Source organism: Lonchura striata, chromosome 26 (assembly GCF_046129695.1).
Source record: "Lonchura striata isolate bLonStr1 chromosome 26, bLonStr1.mat, whole genome shotgun sequence".
Classification (NCBI taxonomy): Eukaryota; Metazoa; Chordata; class Aves; order Passeriformes; family Estrildidae; genus Lonchura; species Lonchura striata.
Window position 1 is genome coordinate 2756 of NC_134628.1, and position 14855 is coordinate 17610.

Below are 14855 nucleotides of genomic sequence, written 5' to 3' on the forward strand. Positions count from 1 at the left end.
ACTGCAAAGAATCCTTATATCGAAGGATGGACCCCACACCGAAGTTGTCCCCACCTCAAACTTGTGCTGCCCTGATAGACCCAAGGGAGCCCTACAAACTGACATCAGCAACCTGGACTGCTGAGTTTTCTTTCCCAGGGAAAATGGAAAAAGGATGTGCCCAGGGGCCCCTGGCCCTGACTGCAAAGAATCCTTATATCGAAGGATGGACCCCACACCGAAGTTGTCCCCACCTCAAACTTGTGCTGCCCTGATAGACCCAAGGGAGCCCTACAAACTGACATCAGGAACCTGGACTGCTGAGTTTTCTTTCCCAGGGAAAATGGAAAAAGGATGTGCCCAGGGGCCCCTGGCCCTAAATGCAAAGAATCCTTATATCGAAGGATGGACCCCACACCGAAGTTGTCCCCACCTCAAACTTGTGCTGCCCTGATAGACCCAAGGGAGCCCTACAAACTGACATCAGGAACCTGGACTGCTGAGTTTTCTTTCCCAGGGAAAATGGAAAAAGGATGTGCCCAGGGGCCCCTAGCCCTGACAGCAAAAAATCCTTATATCGAAGGATGGACCCCACACCGAAGTTGTCCCCACCTCAAACTTGTGCTGCCCTGATAGACCCAAGGGAGCCCTACAAACTGACATCAGCAACCTGGACTGCTGAGTTTTCTTTCCCAGGGAAAATGGAAAAAGGATGTGCCCAGGGGCCCCTGGCCCTGACTGCAAAGAATCCTTATATCGAAGGATGGACCCCACACCGAAGTTGTCCCCACCTCAAACTTGTGCTGCCCTGATAGACCCAAGGGAGCCCTACAAACTGACATCAGGAACCTGGACTGCTGAGTTTTCTTTCCCAGGGAAAATGGAAAAAGGATGTGCCCAGGGGCCCCTGGCCCTGACTGCAAAAAATCCTTATATCAAAGGATGGACCCCACACCGAAGTTGTCCCCACCTCAAACTTGTGCTGCCCTGATAGACCCAAGGGAGCCCTACAAACTGACATCAGGAACCTGGACTGCTGAGTTTTCTTTCCTAGGGAAAATGGAAAAAGGATGTGCCCAGGGGCCCCTGGCCCTGGGCTGGGGCCTCACTGCACAGAATCCTTATATCGAAGGATGGACCCCACACCGAAGTTGTCCCCACCTCAGACTTGTGCTGCCCTGATAGACCCAAGGGAGCCCTACAAACTGACATCAGGAACCTGGACTGCTGAGTTTTCTTTCCCAGGGAAAATGGAAAAAGGATGTGCCCAGGGGCCCCTGGCCCTGGGCTGGGGCCTCACTGCAAAGAATCCTTATATCGAAGGATGGACCCCACACCGAAGTTGTCCCCACCTCAAACTTGTGCTGCCCTGATAGACCCAAGGGAGCCCTACAAACTGACATCAGCAACCTGGACTGCTGAGTTTTCTTTCCCAGGGAAAATGGAAAAAGGATGTGCCCAGGGGCCCCTGGCCCTGACTGCAAAGAATCCTTATATCGAAGGATGGACCCCACACCGAAGTTGTCCCCACCTCAAACTTGTGCTGCCCTGATAGACCCAAGGGAGCCCTACAAACTGACATCAGGAACCTGGACTGCTGAGTTTTCTTTCCCAGGGAAAATGGAAAAAGGATGTGCCCAGGGGCCCCTGGCCCTGGGCTGGGGCCTCACTGCAAAGAATCCTTATATCGAAGGATGGACCCCACACCGAAGTTGTCCCCACCTCAAACTTGTGCTGCCCTGATAGACCCAAGGGAGCCCTACAAACTGACATCAGGAACCTGGACTGCTGAGTTTTCTTTCCCAGGGAAAATGGAAAAAGGATGTGCCCAGGGGCCCCTGGCCCTGACTGCAAAAAATCCTTATATCGAAGGATGGACCCCACACCGAAGTTGTCCCCACCTCAAACTTGTGCTGCCCTGATAGACCCAAGGGAGCCCTACAAACTGACATCAGGAACCTGGACTGCTGAGTTTTCTTTCCCAGGGAAAAATGGAAAAAGGATGTTCCCAGGGGCCCCTGGCCCTGGGCTCCTGTCCCTGACTGCAAAAAATCCTTATATCGAAGGATGGACCCCACACCGAAGTTGTCCCCACCTCAAACTTGTGCTGCCCTGATACACCCAAGGGAGCCCTACAAACTGACATCAGGAACCTGGACTGCTGAGTTTTCTTTCCCAGGGAAAATGGAAAAAGGATGTGCCCAGGGGCCCCTGGCCCTGGGCTGGGACCTCACTGTTAGGAATCCTTATATCGAAGGATGGACATCACACCGAAGTTGTCCTCACCTCAAACCTGTGCTGCCCTGATAGACCCAAGGGAACCCTACAAACTGAGATCAGGAACCTGGACTGCTGAGTTTTCTTTCCCAGGGAAAATGGAAAAAGGATGTGCCCAGGGGCCCCTCGCCCTGGGCTGGGCCCTGACTGCAAAAAATCATTATATCGAAGGATGGACCCCACACCGAAGTTGTCCCCACCTCAAACTTGTGCTGCCCTGATACACCCAAGGGAGCCCTACAAACTGACATCAGGAACCTGGACTGCTGAGTTTTCTTTCCGAGGGAAAATGGAAAAAGGATGAGCCCAGGGTCACCTGTCCCTGCCTGCAAAGAATCCATATACCGAAGGATGGACCCCACACCGAAGTTGTCCCCACCTCAAACTTGTGCTGCCCTGATAGACCCAAGGGAGCCCTACAAACTGACATCAGGAACCTGGACTGCTGAGTTTTCTTTCCCAGGGAAAATGGAAAAAGGATGTGCCCAGGGGCCCCTGGCCCTGGGCCCCTGTCCCTGACTGCAAAAAATCCTTATATCGAAGGATGGAGCCCCACACCGAAGTTGTCCCCACCTCAAACTTGTGCTGCCCTGATAGACCCAAGGGAGCCCTACAAACTGACATCAGGAACCTGGACTGCTGAGTTTTCTTTCCCAGGGAAAACTGCCAAAGGATGAGCCCAGGGTCACCTGGCCCTGCCTGCAAAGAATCCTTATATCAAAGGATGGACCCCACACCGAAGTTGTCCCCACCTCAAACTTGTGCTGCCCTGATAGACCCAAGGGAGCCCTACAAACTGATATCAGGAACCCGGACTGCTGAGTTTTCTTTCCTAGGGAAAATGGCCAAAGGATGTGCCCAGGGGCCCCTAGCCCTGACTGCAAAAAATCCTTATATCGAAGGATGGACCCCACACCGAAGTTGTCCCCACCTCAAACTTGTGCTGCCCTGATAGACCCAAGGGAGCCCTACAAACTGATATCAGGAACCTGGACTGCTGAGTTTTCTTTCCTAGGGAAAATGGCCAAACGATGAGCCCAGGGTCACCTGGCCCTGACTGAAAAAATCCTTATATCGAAGGATGGACCCCACACCGAAGTTGTCCCCACCTCAAACTTGCGCTGCCCTGATACACCCAAGGGAGCCCTACAAACTGACATCAGGAACCTGGACTGCTGAGTTTTCTTTCCCAGGGAAAATGGAAAAAGGATGTGCCCAGGGGCCCCTGGCCCTGACTGCAAAAAATCCTTATATCGAAGGATGGACCCCACACCGAAGTTGTCCCCACCTCAAACTTGTGCTGCCCTGATAGACCCCAGGGAGCCCTACAAACTGACATCAGGAACCTGGACTGCTGAGTTTTCTTTCCCAGGGAAAATGGAAAAAGGATGTGCCCAGGGGCCCCTGGCCCTGACTGCAAAGAATCCTTATATCGAAGGATGGACCCCACACGGAAGTTGTCCCCACCTCAAACTTGTGCTGCCCTGATAGACCCAAGGGAGCCCTACAAACTGACATCAGGAACCTGAACTGCTGAGTTTTCTTTCCCAGGGAAAATGGAAAAAGGATGTGCCCAGGGGCCCTTGGCCCTGACTCAAAAAATCCTTATATCGAAGAATGGAGCCCACACCGAAGTTGTCCCCACCTCAAACTTGTGCTGCCCTGATAGACCCAAGGGAGCCCTACAAACTGACATCAGGAACCTGGACTGCTAAGTTTTCTTTCCCAGGGAAAATGGAAAAAGGATGTGCCCAGGGGCCCCTGGCCCTGACTGCAAAAAATCCTTATATCGAAGGATGGACCCCACACCGAAGTTGTCCCCACCTCAAACTTGTGCTGCCCTGATAGACCCAAGGGAGCCCTACAAACTGACATCAGGAACCTGGACTGCTGAGTTTTCTTTCCCAGGGAAAATGGAAAAAGGATGTGCCCAGGGGCCCCTGGCCCTGACTGCAAAAAATCCTTATATCGAAGGATGGACCCCACACCGAAGTTGTCCCCACCTCAAACTTGTGCTGCCCTGATAGACCCAAGGGAGCCCTACAAACTGACATCAGGAACCTGGACTGCTGAGTTTTCTTTCCTAGGGAAAATGGAAAAAGGATGTGCCCAGGGGCCCCTGGCCCTGGGCTGGGTCCTCACTGCAAAGAATCCTTATATCGAAGGATGGACCCCACACCGAAGTTGTCCCCACCTCAAACTTGTGCTGCCCTGATAGACCCAAGGGAGCCCTACAAACTGACATCAGGAACCTGGACTGCTGAGTTTTCTTTCCCAGGGAAAATGGAAAAAGGATGTGCCCAGGGGCCCCTGGCCCTGGGCTGCGGCCTCACTGCAAAGAATCCTTATATCGAAGGATGGACCCCACACCGAAGTTGTCCCCACCTCAAACTTGTGCTGCCCTGATAGACCCAAGGGAGCCCTACAAACTGACATCAGGAACCTGGACTGCTGAGTTTTCTTTCCCAGGGAAAATGGAAAAAGGATGTGCCCAGGGGCCCCTGGCCCTGACTGCAAAGAATCCTTATATCGAAGGATGGACCCCACACCGAAGTTGTCCCCACCTCAAACTTGTGCTGCCCTGATAGACCCAAGGGAGCCCTACAAACTGACATCAGCAACCTGGACTGCTGAGTTTTCTTTCCCAGGGAAAATGGAAAAAGGATGTGCCCAGGGGCCCCTGGCCCTGGGCTGGGGCCTCACTGCAAAGAATCCTTATATCGAAGGATGGACCCCACACCAAAGTTGTCCCCACCTCAAACTTGTGCTGCCCTGATAGACCCAAGGGAGCCCTACAAACTGACATCAGCAACCTGGACTGCTGAGTTTTCTTTCCCAGGGAAAATGGAAAAAGGATGTGCCCAGGGGCCCCTGGCCCTGACTGCAAAGAATCCTTATATCGAAGGATGGACCCCACACCGAAGTTGTCCCCACCTCAAACTTGTGCTGCCCTGATAGACCCAAGGGAGCCCTACAAACTGACATCAGGAACCTGGACTGCTGAGTTTTCTTTCCCAGGGAAAATGGAAAAAGGATGTGCCCAGGGGCCCCTGGCCCTGACTGCAAAGAATCCTTATATCGAAGGATGGACCCCACACCGAAGTTGTCCCCACCTCAAACTTGTGCTGCCCTGATAGACCCAAGGGAGCCCTACAAACTGACATCAGGAACCTGGACTGCTGAGTTTTCTTTCCCAGGGAAAATGGAAAAAGGATGTGCCCAGGGGCCCCTGGCCCTGGGCTGGTGCCTCACTGCAAAGAATCCTTATATCGAAGGATGGACCCCACACCGAAGTTGTCCCCACCTTAAAATTGTGCTGCCCTGATAGACCCAAGGGAGCCCTACAAACTGACATCAGGAACCTGGACTGCTGAGTTTTCTTTCCCAGGGAAAATGGAAAAAGGATGTGCCCAGGGGCCCCTGGCCCTGGACCTGACTGCAAAAAATCCTTATATCGAAGGATGGACCCCACACCGAAGTTGTCCCCACCTCAGACTTGTGCTGCCCTGATAGACCCAAGGGAGCCCTACAAACTGACATCAGGAACCTGGACTGCTGAGTTTTCTTTCCCAGGGAAAATGGAAAAAGGATGTGCCCAGGGGCCCCTGGCCCTGACTGCAAAAAATCCTTATATCGAAGGATGGACCCCACACCGAAGTTGTCCCCACCTCAAACTTGTGCTGCCCTGATAGACCCAAGGGAGCCCTACAAACTGACATCAGGAACCTGGACTGCTGAGTTTTCTTTCCCAGGGAAAATGGAAAAAGGATGTGCCCAGGGGCCCCTGGCCCTGACTGCAAAAAATCCTTATATCGAAGGATGGACCCCACACCGAAGTTGTCCTCACCTCAAACTTGTGCTGCCCTGATAGACCCAAGGGAGCCCTACAAACTGACATCAGGAACCTGGACTGCTGAGTTTTCTTTCCTAGGGAAAATGGAAAAAGGATGTGCCCAGGGGCTCCTGGCCCTGGGCTGGGGCCTCACTGCAAAGAATCCTTATATCGAAGGATGGACCCCACACCGAAGTTGTCCCCACCTCAAACTTGTGCTGCCCTGATAGACCCAAGGGAGCCCTACAAACTGACATCAGGAACCTGGACTGCTGAGTTTTCTTTCCCAGGGAAAATGGAAAAAGGATGTGCCCAGGGGCCCCTGGCCCTGGGCTGGGGCCTCACTGCAAAGAATCCTTATATCGAAGGATGGACCCCACACCGAAGTTGTCCCCACCTCAAACTTGTGCTGCCCTGATAGACCCAAGGGAGCCCTACAAACTGACATCAGCAACCTGGACTGCTGAGTTTTCTTTCCCAGGGAAAATGGAAAAAGGATGTGCCCAGGGGCCCCTGGCCCTGACTGCAAAAAATCCTTATATCGAAGGATGGACCCCACACCGAAGTTGTCCCCACTTCAAACTTGTGCTGCCCTGATAGACCCAAGGGAGCCCTACAAACTGACATCAGGAACCTGGACTGCTGAGTTTTCTTTCCCAGGGAAAATGGAGAAAGGATGTGCCCAGGGGCCCCTGGCCCTGACTGCAAAGAATCCTTATATCGAAGGATGGACCCCACACCGAAGTTGTCCCCACCTCAAACTTGTGCTGCCCTGATACACCCAAGGGAGCCCTACAAACTGACATCAGCAACCTGGACTGCTGAGTTTTCTTTCCCAGGGAAAATGGAAAAAGGATGTGCCCAGGGGCCCCAGGCCCTGGGCTGGGACCTCACTGTTAGGAATCCTTATATCGAAGGATGGACATCACACCGAAGTTGTCCTCACCTCAAACTTGTGCTGCCCTGATAGACCCAAGGGAGCCCTACAAACTGAGATCAGGAACCTGGACTGCTGAGTTTTCTTTCCCAGGGAAAATGGAAAAAGGATGTGCCCAGGGGCCCCTCGCCCTGGGCTGGGCCCTGACTGCAAAAAATCATTATATCGAAGGATGGACCCCACACCGAAGTTGTCCCCACCTCAAACTTGTGCTGCCCTGATAGACCCAAGGGAGCCCTACAAACTGACATCAGGAACCTGGACTGCTGAGTTTTCTTTCCGAGGGAAAATGGAAAAAGGATGAGCCCAGGGTCACCTGTCCCTGCCTGCAAAGAATCCATATACCGAAGGATGGACCCCACACCAAAGTTGTCCCCACCTCAAACTTGTGCTGCCCTGATAGACCCAAGGGAGCCCTACAAACTGACATCAGGAACCTGGACTGCTGAGTTTTCTTTCCCAGGGAAAATGGAAAAAGGATGTGCCCAGAGGCCCCTGGCCCTGGACCTGACTGCAAAGAATCCTTATATCGAAGGATGGACCCCACACCGAAGTTGTCCCCACCTCAAACTTGTGCTGCCCTGATAGACCCAAGGGAGCCCTACAAACTGACATCAGGAACCTGGACTGCTGAGTTTTCTTTCCCAGGGAAAATGGAAAAAGGATGTGCCCAGGGGCCCCTGGCCCTGGGCCCCTGTCCCTGACTGCAAAAAATCCTTATATCGAAGGATGGAGCCCCACACCGAAGTTGTCCCCACCTCAAACTTGTGCTGCCCTGATAGACCCAAGGGAGCCCTACAAACTGACATCAGGAACCTGGACTGCTGAGTTTTCTTTCCCAGGGAAAACTGCCAAAGGATGAGCCCAGGGTCACCTGGCCCTGCCTGCAAAGAATCCTTATATCGAAGGATGGACCCCACACCGAAGTTGTCCCCACCTCAAACTTGTGCTGCCCTGATAGACCCAAGGGAGCCCTACAAACTGATATCAGGAACCTGGACTGCTGAGTTTTCTTTCCTAGGGAAAATGGCCAAAGGATGAGCCCAGGGTCACCTGGCCCTGACTGAAAAAATCCTTATATCGAAGGATGGAGCCCAGACCGAAGTTGTCCCCACCTCAAACTTGTGCTGCCCTGATACACCCAAGGGAGCCCTACAAACTGACATCAGGAACCTGGACTGCTGAGTTTTCTTTCCCAGGGAAAATGGAAAAAGGTTGTGCCCAGGGGCCCCTGGCCCTGGCTGCAAAAAATCCTTATATCGAACGATGGACCCCACACCGAAGTTGTCCCCACCTCAAACTTGTGCTGCCCTGATAGACCCCAGGGAGCCCTACAAACTGACATCAGGAACCTGGACTGCTGAGTTTTCTTTCCCAGGGAAAATGGAAAAAGGATGTGCCCAGGGGCCCCTGGCCCTGACTGCAAAGAATCCTTATATCGAAGGATGGACCCCACACCGAAGTTGTCCCCACCTCAAACTTGTGCTGCCCTGATAGACCCAAGGGAGCCCTACAAACTGACATCAGGAACCTGGACTGCTGAGTTTTCTTTCCCAGGGAAAATGGAAAAAGCATGTGCCCAGGGGCCCTTGGCCCTGACTGCAAAAAATCCTTATATCGAAGGATGGAGCCCACACCGAAGTTGTCCCCACCTCAAACTTGTGCTGCCCTGATAGACCCAAGGGAGCCCTACAAACTGACATCAGGAACCTGGACTGCTAAGTTTTCTTTCCCAGGGAAAATGGAAAAAGGGTGTGCCCAGGGGCCCCTGGCCCTGACTGCAAAAAATCCTTATATCGAAGGATGGAGCCCACACCGAAGTTGTCCCCACCTCAAACTTGTGCTGCCCTGATACACCCAAGGGAGCCCTACAAACTGACATCAGGAACCTGGACTGCTGAGTTTTCTTTCCCAGGGAAAATGGAAAAAGGATGTGCCCAGGGGCCCCTGGCCCTGGGCTGGGACCTCACTGTTAGGAATCCTTATATCGAAGAATGGACATCACACCGAAGTTGTCCCCACTTCAAACTTGTGCTGCCCTGATAGACCCAAGGGAGCCCTACAAACTGACATCAGGAACCTGAACTGCTGAGTTTTCTTTCCCAGGGAAAACTGCCAAAGGATCAGCCCAGGGTCACCTGGCCCTGCCTTCAAAGGATCCTTATATCGAAGGATGGACCCCACACCGAAGTTGTCCCCACCTCAAACTTGTGCTGCCCTGATAGACCCAAGGGAGCCCTACAAACTGACATCAGGAACCTGGACTGCTGAGTTTTCTTTCCTAGGGAAAATGGCCAAAGGAAGTGCCCAGGGGCCCCTGGCCCTGGGCTCGGGCCTGACTGCAAAGAATCCATATATCGAAGGATGCACCCACCACCGAAGTTGTCCCCAACTCAAACTTGTGCTGCCCTGATGCACCGAAGGGAGCCCTACAAACTGACATCAGGGATCTGGACTGCTGAGTTTTCTTTCCCAGGGAAAATGGAAAAAGGATGTGGCCAGGGGCCCCTCGCCCTGGGCCCCTGGCCCTGACTGCAAAAAATCCTTATATCGAAGGATGGACCCCCCACCGAAGTTGTCCCCACCTCAAACTTGTGCTGCCCTGATAGACCTAAGGGAGCCCTACAAACTGACATCAGGAACCTGGACTGCTGAGTTTTCTTTCCCAGGGAAAATGGAAAAAGGATGTGCCCAGGGGCCCCTGGCCCTGGGCTGGGGCCTCACTGCAAAGAATCCTTATATCGAAGGATGGACCCCACACCAAAGTTGTCCCCACCTCAAACTTGTGCTGCCCTGATACACCCAAGGGAGCCCTATAAACTGACATCAGGAACCTGGACTGCTGAGTTTTCTTTCCCAGGGAAAATGGCCAAAGGATGTGCCCGGGGGCCCCTGGCCCTGACTGCAAAAAATCCTTATATCGAAGGATGCACACCACACCGAAGTTGTCCCCACCTCAAACTTGTGCTGCCCTGATACACCCAAGGGAGCCCTACAAACTGACATCAGGAATCTGGACTGCTGAGTTTTCTTTCCCAGGGAAAATGGAAAAAGGATGTGCCCGGGGGCCCCTGGCCCTGGGCCCCAGGCCCTTTCTGCAAAGAATCCTTATATCGAAGGATGGAGCCCACACCGAAGTTGTCCCCACCTCAAACTTGTGCTGCCCTGATAGACCCAAGGGAGCCCTACAAACTGACATCAGGAACCTGGACTGCTGAGTTTTCTTTCCCAGGGAAAATGGAAAAAGGATGTGCCCAGGGGCTCCTGGCCTGGGCTGGGACCTGACTGCAAAAAATCCTTATATCGAAGGATGCACCCCACACCGAAGTTGTCCCCACCTCAAACTTGTGCTGCCCTGATAGACCCAAGGGAGCCCTACAAACTGACATCAGGAACCTGGACTGCTTTTTTTTTCTTTCCCAGGGAAAATGGCCAAAGGATGTGTCCAGGTGATCCCCCGGACCCTGTCCAAAGTGCTCACCGTCCTTCCAGGAGACAGCCCCGTGAGCCTCCCATAAACTCCTCTTCTCCAGCAGCTCCATGCAAAAGCCAGCAGAGCTAAACCCTCGCCCTTAAATAACCTCCCGCCGGCACACACGCCCCTCGTCATCATCCTGACAGCTCACACCTGTGTCTGCTCTGAGCCCTCATCATGCTAACAGCTCGCACCTGTGGCTGCTCTGAGCCCTCATCAACTTAACAGCTCACACCTGGCACTGTTGTCACTCTCCAACAGCGTCTCTTGGTCTCTCCCTCTCCAGCACACAGCCCACTTCTCACAGACACAGATCCAACAAAAATCTGCTACAGGTGTCGGCTTTTCTTAATCCACCTGGTTACACGATTAAAACACATACATGCATTGATGGTCATTGAGAGAAAGCTTTCCCCTGGAGAAAACAGTCCTTTTGCCGGCACACTTTGATACACCTTCGGAAAAAGCAGAATCTGCACCAACTCCTAAGACCCCTGCCGAGGAACCCAGCCCTGCCTGGGACACCCAAAGCAGCAGACCTCAAAAAAGGAGGGGAAAAGTCAAACTTGGAGTGGAAAAAGAGGATAGAAGTACAGCAGCCTTTAAAAATGCCTGCACAGAGCAATAGTGGGAACCAGACACATTTCTTCTTTCCTTGCTTTCTGTGATGACATAAATAGGAAGTAAGAACACGTTAAACAAAAGGCAGAGCTAGGATTTTACAGGTCTTTATTTTGGCAGGCTGCATGACAAACGTCTCTTCAGGGACTGCGATGCCTTTTGGGGAATGGCAGAGAACGGAGGCAAAAGGTGCCAGGAGCCCTTTCTGTTCCCTTCAGCCCCTGCAGCTGCTCCGCTGGTTTCAGGGCACTCGCTTGGTTCGTTCCTAGAGAAAAAGGCTAGGGCATGATTTTCAGAACTACTGCCTGTCCCCAGTCAGAGTTTCCTACATTCCTGGGTACAAATGAGTGGATGGAGAGAGTGGATGGATGCTGTCCAGCAGTGTCCCCAGGGGCATCTGGAGTGTTCACACTGCTGAGCTGAGAAAAACTCACCAAACCCAGCCCAGGGGCCTGTGATCCTCCACCCACCCGGGGGAACTCCGGGCACTGTAAACAGAGGCCACAGCGCACACCAGGCTCTGCTGTGCCCGGTGAGGAGTCTCTGTATGAGCCCTGAGCCCTGGCATCGCCTCCCAAACACCACAGAGACCTCTTGTGTCATCAGAGAAAAGCCCTGGAGCAAACGTGTGTCCCCAGCACGATCAACAAGAGATGCAGAATTACCTCCTCAATAAAAACACTGTTTCTGATGGAAATGTTACCTCTGTCAACTGTGAGGATTTTATAGGAATACTGGCTCAAGAATTCAGTGACTTCAGGGATTCCATACCACAGGTTCCTGGGACTGCTTGGGCATCCAGAGCCTATAGTATTGGTTAAACTGGTAGAGCTGAGGATACTTATCAGCTTTGTCACAGAGCTGGAACGTCAAGCAGGGAGCAAGGGGTTCTCTCAGAGAGTGCAGGAGGCCAGTGAAAACAGCACCAAGGTCCTCCACGATGTCTGCTCCTAGAAAAGCCAAATAAATTAAACTATTGACATGAGCACGGACATTGGGGCAACCTTCCTTACTTTGGGCCTTGCCAGCAGCCCATAGAGCCTCACACAGAAAAGAACTGAACGAGATCAAAAAGTGTTCCTAGTGACCTAGACACATGCTCCTGGCCGCTGAGGTACCTGAAAAACCCTCCAGACATCATCAGCTCTTGCTGAAGCAAATAATCCACCTTCACCGTGTTGTGCCAAAAACATGCCCGGCCCTTAACAGGGAGAGACCCTGCCAGGCACCGCCTCAGAGAAGAACCGAGCTGTACTGGGGGGACACACCCAGCCAACGTGTACGAGTTAAACAGAATTTTCTGTCTGAACTGGGACTTTCAGCACCCCCCAGGTGCTACTCGACTGCCACAGACACACAGAGGGCTTCGTGAGGTGCTCTGGGGTTGGCCAGTCCTGCTCCAAGCCCTGCTGATGCCCCAGTGGTTTTAAGGATGTCCTCAAGGAGGTGGTAGAACCTCGCCGTATTTGCCCTTGGAGCTTAATTTCTAAAGTTTTCCTTGGGAAATGCATCCACTTCCTACTTAGCAATGCAGTCCCCTCTCCCTGCTCTCAGGAAGAGCTGCCCACAGGCACGGGAACCACCTTCCTCTCCTGATCGCCACGCTCTGCCCTTAAAACGCTGTGTTACTGAGGCCAGCTACTTCCAGACCAAGACTGTCCATGCAGGGACAGTGTCCCTTCTCTTCAGGGTCAGGGAAAAAGGGCAGACGCACCTACAGAGCTTCAATGCCCCTCTTGAGCACAAAGCACCGTGAATCTGCACCTCCTGCTGCTTGCAGGGAAGATAATAAAATGCCTCAAGGTAAAAAATGATAAATGGTAAAAAATTATTACAAGAGGGTAGAAGTGATGCCGCTTTCACTCCACTGCTAGAAATGACACATAAAACATAAAAAAAAACCCTGTACCTGTTCCATTTTCAGACTGAAACAACAGCATATTCCTGGCTGCTCATGCAGCAGGGACAACAGCACTGAAGGGAAATGTTTGGATAATCATGTCTTCATTTAAAGAGAACCCAATTCCTTCATCTAAGCCATCACTGCCCTCCATCAGAACAGCCAGCACATCCACGACATCTAATAAGCGAAGGAAAAAATGTAAGCAGAGGATCCAGACTAACTGGGAAAACAACAGAGGTAGAATGCAACATTCCAGGAACACAAGGTAGCTTTTTAGTCACAAAAAAAAAAAACAAACCACCCAAAAAAACTAAAAAAAAAAACCCAAAACCCCCAAAAAACCCCAAAGGCACATTTGCCAGGCAATACAATGTTAGGGGCAGCACAATAATCACAGCTGTACTTCACTCTGTCTTTCAAAACTGCTGTCCAGCACAGGTTGCCCACAGAAGCTGTGGCTGCCCCCGGATCCCTGGAAGTGTCCAAGGCCAGGCTGGACAGGGCTTGGAGCACCCTGGCACAGTGGAAAGTGTCCCTGCCCATGGCAGGGGGTGGACAAGCTTTGAAAAAAGCGGGACAAGCTTTGAAAAAAGGTGCCTTCCCATCCAAACCCTTCTGGGATTCCACGATTCTATGAATAGCTCCTGTCAGAAGGGCTCAATTTCCATTGTAGTTCGAAAATGCTACTGCAAGAGCACAGAGATTTCAAATACTGTTAAAGTGGCACAACCACATCAAAAATTACGTTTGGGGGTAAAGCGTCAACTCTGCAATTCCAACATCTGATACCAAGGACACATGAAGGGCTGATCCTGGAGGTCCTTACATGACAGGATTTCTAGAGTTATCCATCCCCAGTTTGCTGCTTAGGGTTAGAAAAGGTAGCCCCAAGTCTTGGAATTCTGTTCTTAAGGGGTTACCACATACCATCAATGTGAGAGACGGGGATGCTGATGTTTGATCAGAGTCCTGGAGCAGCCTGGAGCACGCTGGCTTCCCGAACCAGGTCTGCTGCCTTGTCCGTGTAGGGGTAGGGCTTTGTCCTCAGCCTCAGCAGGATCTGTCAGCAAAGGTGGAAAGAAAAGTAGAGTGCACCGGCTCCCAAGTGTGGGGGAACCACGTGCTGCTAAGGAAGACCACGTGCTGAAAGTGGTTGGAAGCCGGGCGGGTTTTAGGACGAAAAGTTCCATGCTACTGCGGGATTCTGTCTACAGTTCCTGCTCTACAAACCAAATACATCAAACGACAAAAACAAACAAAAAAACCTCCACATTAAATTAATAACAACAGAATAATTATTCCTGCCTCACTAAACCCATAACGCCTCGAACCATTCCAAGGAGGGCGGCAGGAGGGGCGGGCAGAGCCAGGGCCCCGCTCCGCCGCCCCGGCGGCATTTTCCGGCACGCGGCCGCTCCCGGCGTCTGGAGAGGGGCGCGGGGCCGGGAAAGGCGGCGCAGCCCTGCTCCGATGCCGCTCGGCCGCGGCCCGGGAGCGCTGCGACCGCGCCTCCGCCGCCCGCCGGCACCGGCCCCGCTGGGCCGCCCTCGCCACCGCCCTCCTCGCCGCCTTCAGCCCTCCCCTCACTCACAGACACCGCCCCGCTCGCCGCTCGCTCCCGCCCCTCGCCCCTCCCGCCGCTTTGGCCGGGCTCCGGCTGGGGGGCTGCAGTACCGCCCTGTGCCCACAAGGCGGCAGCACTTGTCAAGCGAGTCCGCGACAAGATGGCGGCCCGTGGGGACCTTGATGGTGACAGGCATTTAATGCCGATGCCTGTCGGCTCCCGCCAAAAACCCGCACGCTCGCGGCGCTGCTGACCCCACATCCCGTG

The 14855-nt window shown here is 53.0% G+C and overlaps 1 long non-coding RNA gene across 2 annotated transcripts; it reads right to left on the reverse strand.

Moving 5' to 3' along the window:
- Nucleotides 1-11212: 11212 nt before the first annotated feature.
- LOC144247528 (uncharacterized) lies at nucleotides 11213-14643 on the reverse strand. Of its 2 annotated transcripts, XR_013341185.1 has the most exons (4): nucleotides 14616-14643; nucleotides 13952-14084; nucleotides 13031-13201; nucleotides 11213-12071 (listed from the first exon to the last, which is right to left on the reverse strand). It is a non-coding gene; the product is annotated as an uncharacterized LOC144247528 (long non-coding RNA). The 2 variants fall into 2 exon arrangements; XR_013341184.1 differs by lacking the exon at nucleotides 14616-14643 and having other exon boundaries at nucleotides 13952-14463.
- Nucleotides 14644-14855: the final 212 nt, after the last annotated feature.